Source organism: Microcaecilia unicolor, chromosome 2 (assembly GCF_901765095.1).
Source record: "Microcaecilia unicolor chromosome 2, aMicUni1.1, whole genome shotgun sequence".
Classification (NCBI taxonomy): Eukaryota; Metazoa; Chordata; class Amphibia; order Gymnophiona; family Siphonopidae; genus Microcaecilia; species Microcaecilia unicolor.
Genome location: NC_044032.1, coordinates 257,686,624 through 257,698,064, shown reverse-complemented (window position 1 = coordinate 257,698,064; position 11,441 = coordinate 257,686,624). Strand labels below are relative to the sequence as shown.

At 43.0% G+C, this 11,441-nt stretch overlaps 1 protein-coding gene across 1 annotated transcript in view; it reads right to left on the bottom strand.

Moving 5' to 3' along the window:
- KCND1 (potassium voltage-gated channel subfamily D member 1) overlaps nt 1-11,441 on the bottom strand; it is a 137,230-nt gene that overhangs the window by 49,895 nt on the left and 75,894 nt on the right. The gene's annotated exons all lie outside the window — the stretch shown is intronic.

Genomic DNA, 11,441 nt, shown 5'->3' with positions numbered 1-11,441 from the left:
GGATTTTCTTGTATTATGAGTACTACAATAAAGAAGATTTGTTGGTAAAGCTTCTACTTGGGGATAGTTTAAGCCACACTATACTATGCCTAGATCATTACAGGGTCACATGATAAAAATTTGCGCATCCCAAATAAAAGCTGTACTGCAGTGTTCTGAATCAAGTGGAGCCTTTTAATTTCCCTTTGACTGATACTTGAAAACAAAGAATTACAACGATCTAAATGGGAATGAACCAAAGCATGGACTATAATCTATAGCACTCCTTTAGTAAAGAGAGGTTGCACAGAACGGATCTGCCTCAATTGATAGAAGCATTTACTACTAGTACTGCTGAAATATGAGGGCAAAATGACATATTAGAGTCTAGAAAAACCCCAACACTTAATCTTAATACTGATTGGGATCTGAGCCTCACAAATCAGAAGGGATGTTAGTCTCACTCATACATACACAAGGTTTGACTCGGGCTGCACATACTGCAGCGGGACATGTTTATCCACTCCTACCCTAGCTGAGATAATATTTAACAATCTCTCTGACCTCATGTGCAACTTTCTTCAAATCAGTCACCTTACTTTCTAATTCTTCCTACTTTCTTACCCATCTATATGTTACAACTTTGCCTTACCCTTCACTATCAATTATAATGTTCTATTATGTATTGTGTTGTCATTGTAAGTAGTATACCATGCCATACTTGTTATTTGAATATTTTTACTGCTGTAATTGCCTATTGCTCATGTTTGATCTATTCTTACTGTACACCACCTTGAGTGAATTCCTTCAAAAAGGCAGTAAATAAATCCTAATAAATAAATAAATAAATCCACAGGCTGCCTAGCTGTAGAAAAAAACAGCATCTTTGTCTTATTCATGTTAAGCTATAGCTTATTGATATGGAGCCAGTGCGAAATACATGATAGATGGGAGTTCTCGCTTCCTTTCCCATCCAGCATCTCTCCCTCTCTCCGCCTATTGTCTCCTTTCTCTTATCGGGCATTTCCCCTCTTTCTTCATTTCACCCCCCCCCCCCCCAAAGGTCCAACAAGCATCTTTCCTCTCCCCTATGTGGTCCTACATCTCCCCTTCTTGACACCCCTCTGTGGCCTGCTCCCTCACCTCAAGGTTTCCTATCATAGCTCTTTCTTAGTTTTTGCTGTGATAGCGTCAGTACAGTAAAGAAGAGCAAGGCCCTGTGAAGCCTTGCGCTCAACTGCCCAGAAAGCTGCTGTTGGGTCCCCGCCCCCCTGATGCACACTTCCTGTTGCTATGTGAGCGGGACCCAGCAGTGATTTTCCATGTGCTTGAGCGGCCAAACATAATCTGGATATTCAGCACTGGTATCTGGATAGTGGTTGGCACAGAGTATTCAGCCAGAGCTGTGACTTGTGCCATTATCCGGGAAGCAGTGACGCGCAGTGACGCTTATCCTGATCCGGATAACTAATAAGATGAAGTTATTTACTGTCCTAACTTTATCTGGATAGTTATCTGGTTAGCAGACTGAATATTGCTACTAACTGGATAAGTTTATGCTCTATCTTCACTCTGCCCCCATGCCACCATAGCATTATCCAGATAGCACGGGTGCGCTCCATAATGATTTTCAGCAGCGCTATCCAAGTAGGCCTAGATTCAGTAAATGGTGCTCAAAAAATGGCGTTAAAAAAATCCACACAGAGCACTGTTCTATAAATGGTGCTTCAAGTTGGGCACCATTTATAGAATACTGCTTAGAGACGATTTGACGCCAAAATTGGGGTGTGAGGATTTACACCAACTGAAACCTGGTGTAAATCCTGGTGCATAAGTTAGGTGCGGAAACCCCGATATTCAGTAATACTGCACACATCTTTAGTGAACGCCCCTGACCCACCCATGCTCCTCCCATTGCCACACACACCCCTTTTGAGTTGCGCACTATAAGACGTGTGCGTGGATCTTTATGGTATAGCATTTAGCAAGATGTACGCGCAAATCCAAATTGTTGCCAATTATCACCAATATTTGAGAGCACCCAATTATTGGCGCTGATTGGCTTGTTAGCCAATGTAGTTGCACGTGCATCTCAAGATAGCATACTATTTGTGGAATCTGGGGGATAGTGCTGCTGAAAAGCAATGGATGGCCCTGCTATTCGGATAGGTGTGTTTGATATGGAGCCTTGGGTTTTAGATTTTTCTAAAAAGAAAAAAAAAAATCATGTTCTGATCATATCCCAACCTGGTTTTCCCTTTGCTCCTGGAACCCTTCCTTCCTTTCTCCCTCCCTCCCCTCTTCTCTCATCCTAGATCCTTGCCTCCCCTTCATCTGCCCTCCCTTTCCTCCACCTTTCTCTGGTTCTCTTACTTTGTGGATTCTGTATGTGCAGGATTTATATACATCGCACAAATAATGGCAAGAACATACCTCGTTCTTAGGCCATGGTGTTCTGGGCATGATCTCAGACTCTTTGATTTACTGTTACTTGCACTGCAGCCAAAGAGCTTCCTTTCAGAGCTCGTACGGTATAATATAGGCAGACAAAATATCAAGGTGCACTTGGAAGTTTTTTTTAATCAAGCCAATGGTTCCATTCACAATTGGGACTATTTCTGTATCTTTAATCCACATTTTCCTGATCTCTGATTGCATTTTGTGGTACCTGAGGATACAATTGGTACTGAAACTTCTATTAGTAATGCTATTTTTGTGTTAATTATTGGTATTTGTCAGTTTTTTCAAATTTACGACTGCTATCTTTATATTTATATTTTGCACAGTACTAGGGGACATGCATCACTGTTTCTGTGGTGTTGCACTGTATGCGGAATCTGGCTTCTTGGGGGTTCAGTTTAATTTTTGTCTACATATTTCTATTTTAGTTTGTAGTTACTTATTCTACACTGGGTGAGGATGTATCTGTTTTCTATGTATGTGAAAAAGACATGGTTTTCTGTTGGCAGGATCATTTTTACTAATCTGTCTTGTTTAGTTTTACAATGGGTGTAATAATGTTCTAGTGCTCACTGCAATGTTTAAGATGCTGCCTTTCCTAGGTACACCCTTGTTGTGTGACTCGTGGATTATTACTAAAAATAATATTTTCATATAAAGGAGGGGATGTTAAAAAATGATAGGCCCTGGATATCAAATACGCTAGGTACACCACTGCTGACACCACCTTCGGCAGGAACTTAGGTTGCGTACGGAGGACTATTCTGTTGTGGTGAAACTTAGTATAAGGTGCATCCACTACCAAGAACTGAAACTCAATCCTGTGAGCTGAAGTAACAGCCACCAAGAAAACAACCTTCTAGGTCAAGTACTTCAGATGGCAGGAATTCAGTGGCTCAAAAGGAGCTTTCATCAGCTGGGTGAGAATGACTTTGAGATCCCATGACACTGGTGGAGGTTTGAAAGGGGGCTTTGACAAAAGCAAACCTCTCATGAATCGAACAACTAAAGGCTGTCCGGAGATGGGCTTACCTTCTACATGGTGATGATAAGCACTAATTGCACTAAGGTGAACCCTTATGGAGTTGATCTTTAGACCAGACTCTGACAAGTGTAGAAGGTATTCAAGCAAGGTCTGTGTAGGGCAAGTAAGGGGATCTACGGCCTTGCTTTTACACCAGATGGCAAACCTCCTCCATTTAAAAGAGTAACACCTCTTAGTGGAATCTTTTCTGGAAGCCAGCAAGACTCGGGAGACACCCTCCAAAAGACCCAAGGAAGCAAATTCTAGGCTCTCAACATCCAAATTGTGAGAGCCAGAGATTGTTGGTTGAGATGTAGAAGCAACCCCTCGTTCTGTATGATGAGGGTTGGAAAACATTCCAATCTCTACATTTCTTCGGAGGATAATTCCAAAAGAAGAGGGAACCTTATCTGCCACGACCAGTACAGCGTGATCAGAATCATGGTTCCACAGTCTTGCTTGAGTTTCAACAAAGTTTTTCCCATTAGAGGTATCAGAGGATACGTATACAGAAGACCTGCCCCAAATTGAGGAGGAAGGCATCTGACGCTAGTCTGCTGTGGGCCTGAAGCCTTGAACAGAACTGAGGGACCTTGTGGTTGATATGAGTGGCAAAAAGATCCACCAAGGGGGTGCCCCACGCTCGGAAGATCTTGCGGGCTATGCCCATATTGAGAGGCCACTCATGCAGTTGCATTATCCTGCTTATCCTGTCAACCAGGGTATTGTTTGTGCCCACCAGATAAGTGGCTCGAAGGAACATGCTGTGTTGGCGAGCCCAATGCCACATCTGGACGGCCTCCTCACACAGAGGGCATGATCCAGTGCCCCCTGCTTGTTGGTATAATACATTGCAATCTGATTGTCTGTTTGAATGAGAACAATTTGATGAGATAGCCAATCTCTGAAAGCCTTTAGAGCGTTCCAGATTGCCCGAAGCTCCAGGAGGTTGATCTGAAGATTGGTTCCCTGGGAGGACCAAGCTGCTTGAGTGTGAAGCCCATCTGCATGTGCTCCCCATCCCAGAAGAGATGCATCTGCCATCAGCACTTTTTGTGGCTGAGGAATTTGGAATGGAAGTCCCAGAGTCAAATTGGATTGAATTGTTCACCACTGAAGAGAGCGTACAAGCTCTGGGGATACTTGAATGACATCTTCCAGACTCCCCGTGGCTTGATACCACTGAGAAACCAGGGTCCATTGAGCTGATCTCATGTGAAGACGTGTCATGAGTGTAACGTACACTGTAGAAGCCATGTGGCCCAGCAATCTCAACATCTGCTGAGCTGTGACCTGCCGAGAGGCATGAACCTTGGACGCCAGCAAGACAAGATTGTCCGCTCTCATGTCCATGGGGTAGGCTCGTACCATCCGAGTATCAAGCAGGGCTCCTATGAACTCCAGTTGCTGGACAGGGTGTAGATGGAACTTGGGGTATTTTAAAATTAACCCTAGTAGCTCTAGCACTCAAATTGGCATCTGCATGGATTCCTGAGCACCGTCCTCTGAAGTGCTCTTCACCAGCCAATCATTTAGATTTGGGAATGCATGGACTCCCAGTCTATGTAGTAATGCTGCAACTACTGCTAGACACTTGGTGAAGATATTGGGAGCTGATTCGAGGGCCAAAAAGCAACAAGTGATACTAAAAGTGATGTGTTCCCAGCCAAAAGCAAAGATACTCCGGTGGGCTGGAAGTATCGGGATGTGAATATTTGAATCTTTTAAGTCCAGAGAGCATAGCCAATCATTTTTCTGAATCATTGGGAGAAGGGTGCCCAGGGAAACCATCCTGAACATTTCTTGGACTAGAAATGTGTTCAGGACCCTTAGGTCTAGGATGGGACACATCCCCCCCTTGTCTTCTTTTGTACAAGGAAGTACCTGGAATAGAATCTCTGCCCTTCTTCCCTGATGGGATGGGTTCGACTGCATGGACCTTTAGAAGGGCAGAGAGTTCTTCTGCTGGTACCTGCCTGTGCTGAGAGCTGAATGAATGAGCTCTCGGTGGGCAATTTGGAGGTTTGAGATGCCAATTGAAGGTGAATCTGGGATGGACTATTTGAAAAACCCACCGGTCGGAGGTCATAAGAGGCTACCTTTAGTGAAAAAATTTTAGCCTCCCCCCAACCAGTAAGTCATCTGGGATGGACACTTTTACTGTGGCTATGCTCTGCTGGAGCCAGTTAAAAGCTCATCCCTTGCTTTAACTGGGGAGCAGCAAGGGCCTTAGGCGCACGCTGTTGACGTGAACGAGCATGCTGGGGTGAGCCTGAGTAGGCTGGTGAGCCTAAGAAGTGTACCTATGCCTAGAATAGTAGTAGGAACCGCTCCGTGGCTTACCAAAAACCCTCCTAGCTGAGGAGGTGGATGCAGAAGGCACCTGGCGGGAGAGAGAAGAGATTGTATCAGTATGCTTCTTGATTTGGTCAGCGACATCCTTAACCTTCTCTCCAAAAAGGTTATCTCCCCAGCAAGGAGCATCTGCCAACCGCTGCTGAACAGAATGTTCCAAGTCAGAAACATGCACTCATGAGAGTCTGTGCATTGCTATACTTTGAACAGATATCCTGGATGCCACATTAAAAGTGTCATAAGTGCCCCTGGCCACGAACTTTCAACATGCCTTCTGCTGCTTGTCCAACTGGCGAAAAGGCTTTCCCTGCTCTGGAGGAAGTGCATCCACCAAGCTGTTGCACAGATTTTCGCAAGTAGACACTCATGAAGAGCTGGTAGGATCGTATAAGGGAGATGATCATTGAAGCCTTCCTCCCAAAAGAATCCAGGGTTCTAGCTTCTCTGCCATGGGGTGCTGAGGCATAGTCCCTAGTACTCCTGGCACTTTTGAGAGCGGATTCCACCAACGTGGAATTGTGAGGCAACTGAAGTCTATCAAAACCAGATGTACTGTGGATCAGGTACTAGATATCAGTATTCTTCAGCATAACAGTTCCTGATGAGGACTTCCTTGAGTACCTGATGGAGAGGTGCAGTCACAGCCTCGTTAGAAGGAGATATGTAGTCCAGGACCTCGAGCATCTTGGCCCTGGGCTCATCCTCCACTTCCAACGAGAAGTAGGGTAGGCACAAGCATCCCCAGTACTATTGCACACCATTGCATAAGGCCATCCAGCAGCTCAGGGAGCAAGGTCCAGATGCACTCATCGAGGGCCGACACCGGGAAAAGCTGGGGTGCCAGCTGAGGCGCAGGTTGCAGAACTGCTGGGGTTGACGTGGGCGTGGGATCTCAGCTACTTGGAGATGGGCACATCAGCACCTCCTGTATAGAGGATGCGCGATCCTCTTGACACCAACGCTTCTCAGATGCTGAATCTTTCAATGCCCCGGACTCTCAACACCATGTGACAAGGGTGACCGATGACGATGCTTCTTGGCCTTCGCCCGAAGCATGTCACCAAAGCTCCTCAGTGCCAACGAGGACGACGTCGAATCTTCATTTCACCTTGGGGTCAGGTCTGATGAAGGACGGTCTCGGGGGGGCCTGCACAGCAGGATGCCTCAAGGTAAGTGAAGACTCACTTGACACCTCACTGCTCCCAGTGTCTAAGGGTCTAGAAGCAGTCGACGTCGATGCTGACATCTCCAACCTTGATGCCGACGTCGAGGAACTGGACTTGGCTCCAAAAATCCTGTCTCGTTGAGCCTCTTGGGAAACCTGGGTCCTTTTCTTCATATGAAGACAGAGAATACAGTTAGGTCTATGGTCGGGCCCAAGACACTACAGACGCCAGGAATGGGTGTCCTTTCCCGAGATAGTCTGATTGCACCGGGTACAGCATTTGAAGCCACTGGGAAGCTTTGTGGTCCTGGATAGAAAAACTTCATCAGCTAAATTAAACAAATCGATGGTGCCTGAAAAAGGGGAAAGGCACAGACAAAAGAAAGGGAAAGACCTGGCCGAAGTCAGGGCCTAAGAACGGCCCCCGATGATGGCAGAAAAATAAGAAAACGTAACTTAAACCCGGGCAAAATAAAACCAAGGAAATGGTTTGAAAGAGGCCCAAATAAAGGAGAAGATAGAAAAATAGCCAGAAGGCACTAAACAGCTCTCAAAAAACTGGATGACTGAGAGGACAAAAAAGACACACCTTCTCCTTACAAGGAAAAAAAAAAAGAACTGCGGAGACCGTGTTTGCACAACGGGCAGGTGAAGCACAGCTCATGCTCTACAAAGCTGTCTTTTTAGCTTTGGCAAAATGCCGGACTGGGCAACATAGATCGGCGTCACCCACTTGTGAGAAGAGAGAAGCTTGCTTGTCCTTGGAGAATACAGGAAATCCCAGTGTCAACACAAGGTTATTTCAGTTATAGAATAAAACAGCAATGTAAAACTGCACTCATAATGTCTCTCGCACAGCATTAGTCAAACTATCAAAAGTACACCATAGCCTTCTTTAAGGGGGAAGGCAGAATGCTCTCAAGTAGTGACACATTAACCATGCTTGTCAGTGTGTCTCTGAGACCAAAATGGTGGCCTTGACCAATGAAGTGGAGCATCTATCAACTGCACAAGAGGAATTCCTCATATAAGTGAACAATCTAAGAATTTCTTACATAGAAACTGGCATCAATAAGTTCCAATGAACAGGCATCTGTGCCAGATTACAGTTTACTGATGGATAAAGTGGATTATTAACAATAAATTTAGATGTAAAATGTTCAGCTGGAATATTAAAGGGAAAGATGCTATTTGTGGAAGGGACTTGGTAGACTCTTAACTCCTGAAGATGATTAAGGGTAATTTAAATTCTTATGGAGAAATAAATAATGCTTTTTTTTTTTTTGATGGGTGGGTTGGGGAGTATGATCTGTTGTAATTCTGTTTTATATTGACTGTATTTCCTGGTTATAACCAGTTTCTTTTATTGTGATCCACATCATCAAACTGCAAGGTGTTTGCAGAATATAAGAATACAGTTATGTTAATTTGTGCTCCACATAGGATAACTTTCTCCAGGTATGTTCAGTGCATCTAAAGGCAAATTTTGCACATATAATCTTGCTGGTAAACCATGAGGAGTGGTTTTTTGGTAGACAGGAAGATTTATCAAGGGAGCATCATCATCCAAGATGTGTCTAAGTAAACATTCTCAATTATCTAACATATCAGAGTGACTATCAAACCTATTTATCTCGAATAACAGGGCACAATGTGTTTTTAAACTTATTGAATTGATGATCCCATGGATCATTGTGGGCAATGTAGAACGTATAAAAGAAGAGTGTGTAAATGTTATATCAGCTTTGAGTAGTATTACAAATGATCAGATGAATGCCTTGGCTATGTGGCTAAATTATGATATAAATGGCTTCAGGAAGAAAGGCTAAGAGGAGAAGATGGCTTATCATGTGGGTAGCAGTGGAAACTATTTGGGAAACTTAAGTCACCATAGATAGTAAAAACTCACTTCCTAGGGTGGATGATTGAAGTCACTGAGTACTGTGTGAAACTCCAAAGCAATTTTCAAGCAAGTAAAGATTTTGGTCACCCAAAAGTTTTTGAGCTTAGTTGACCCAAATGACCATTAGACTACACATAGGCTAAAAATTCTCCAACCCAACTGCCTTTAAGCTTCTCATTGAATGATAGATAAAAAAAAATTCCTGTAACATTAGTCCATTTGCCAATTCTTTTTTAGCATAATTCAGAATTTGTCCTTTTAATTGGATAATTAAGTCCATTTAATTAGAGAAAAAATTGTAATACTTGCCTATTCGGGCACAATTAAACTAAATAATTTTGTATGCTAATAGCCACATAACTTTCAAAACTTTAGAATAAATTGCAATGAAAAAGAAGTGCACAAGGATACAGAAACAAACCCTTTGGGTTAGCCTATCTTCCCTGAATTAGAAAACAATAGTATAAGTTATGCACAAAAAATGATCCTGCTCACTCACACTCCAATGAGCCATAGGTCCCAGACACCAACCTTTCATGGATGCTGAAGAACAAATTGAATAAATGATGGTCACAATAGACCCCACCATCACCCCTTATACCATGATCCATAGACAACCAACAGCTCCTCCCTTATCATAGCTAGTGTCCAAGTCCTGAATGAAAACATCACACTCCTCTCAGTTCTAAGAGAAGAAGTAACCTAATGGTTTGAGATTGAAGGGGAGCAGACTCAAGAAAAATGTCAGGAAGTATTTTTTCACGGAGAGAGTGGTGGATGCTTGGAATGCCCTCCCGCGGGAGGTGGTGGAGATGCAAACGGTAACGGAATTCAAACATGCGTGGGATAAACATAAAGGAATCCTGTTCGGAAGGAAGGGATCCTCAGGAGCTTAGCGGAGATTGGATGGCAGAGGCGGGGCTGGTGGTTGGGAGGCGGGGCTAGTGCTGGGCAGACTTATACGGTCTGTGCCCTGAAAAAGACAGATACAATCAAGGTAAGGTACACACAAAAAGTAGCACATATGAGTTATCTTGTTGGGCAGACTGGATGGACCGTGCAGGTCTTTTTCTGCCATCATCTACTATGTTACTATGTAATGGTTAGTGTGGTGGGCTGAGAGCCAGAGGAACCGGGTTGGAGTACCACTGTAGTTTCTTGTGGCCCTGGGTAAGTCATTTAACCCTCCATTGCCCCAGATACAAAACTTAGGTTGTGAGCACACTAGAGACAAAGAAAATACTTACTTGTAATATATAAACCCCTTTGGTTATACCACAAAAAGCAAAAAATTGGTATATCAAGGGCAGGACTTCACATTCCACATCAGGATTTTTTCTATTACACAAAGCCTATAAACTACTGCACATCTCCTAGTCACACATCAGCATGACTTCCATATGGTATTCTCTATATACAGTACTGCAAAAACATTTGTGACCCGACCCCCCCCCCCCCCCCCCCCCCCCCCCCGGGATGGTCTGTATATTAGCACTATTTATACTGACAACATGACTAAATCTAAACCTAAACCCTGATAAGAAGGAAAGATAAATAATTTAGATAAAAAGTATATATGTTGATAATTCATTCAGCAAAAAGATTCAACTGTAAGTATTTGTGCATGGAAAAACTATGTGAAACCCCCAGTTTCCTTGGCACAACTATAATTGACTAATAAGAACCAGGTGCTTAAATAATTGGGTAACAAGTAAATCACTCTGTAGGGCAACTCCACATGACTGAATTTGGGTATCTATATAAAGATTCAAAAGGTTTTGAATTTGGTCTTTACCCCCAAAGTTCATCATGCTACAAACAAAGGAAATTTGGCTGTTATGCCTAGAATTCCTTTCCAAACCATCCTGAGGTGTCCATATCATGGTTGTAGATCTCTTCCATAGAAGCTGATCTCAAATGGGCTACCTGGAGGGTAATTCTATAACTATACTAGAATTTCTGCTCTTTTTACTTTCCCATCCATACGTAATTTAAAAAGAACTAAGTTACTCAATATTCTGCTTTTTGTTTTTTTACCAGGCAGCGTGTCTGGATAAATAGGTCCAAAATGTAATACTTCAGGTGACTGACTATAATCAATTTTGGAAATATCTGAAAACCTACCTGTTTAGGAAATTCGTACTGAATTGTAATAATTCATAATTTGCTATTTTATAGTTAGGCTAAAAATGACCAGCTTCTTTTATGTAATCTACATTGAACCAAAAGGTATATGGTGGAATATAAGTTGTATTGTATTGTTATGTTATGTTATGTTATGTTATGTTATGTTATGTTATGTTATGTTATGTTATGTTATGTAACTGGGCACCTGGTAGGAGTCTATTCTATAAAGGATCATAGGATGAAGCTGAATTCCAAGCCTTGAAGAAATGTTGTCCGCCAGAATTTCTTCACAGCTTGGAATTCAGCTTCATCCTACCTAGGGCCCTTTTCTGTGATTTCCAGGTTGCCTTCTTAGAAAAAAAAAAGAAAAAGAGAACTTGAGCTAGAAAAGCTTGTTGCCACCAAACACACTTTTAAGGTCTGGCCAT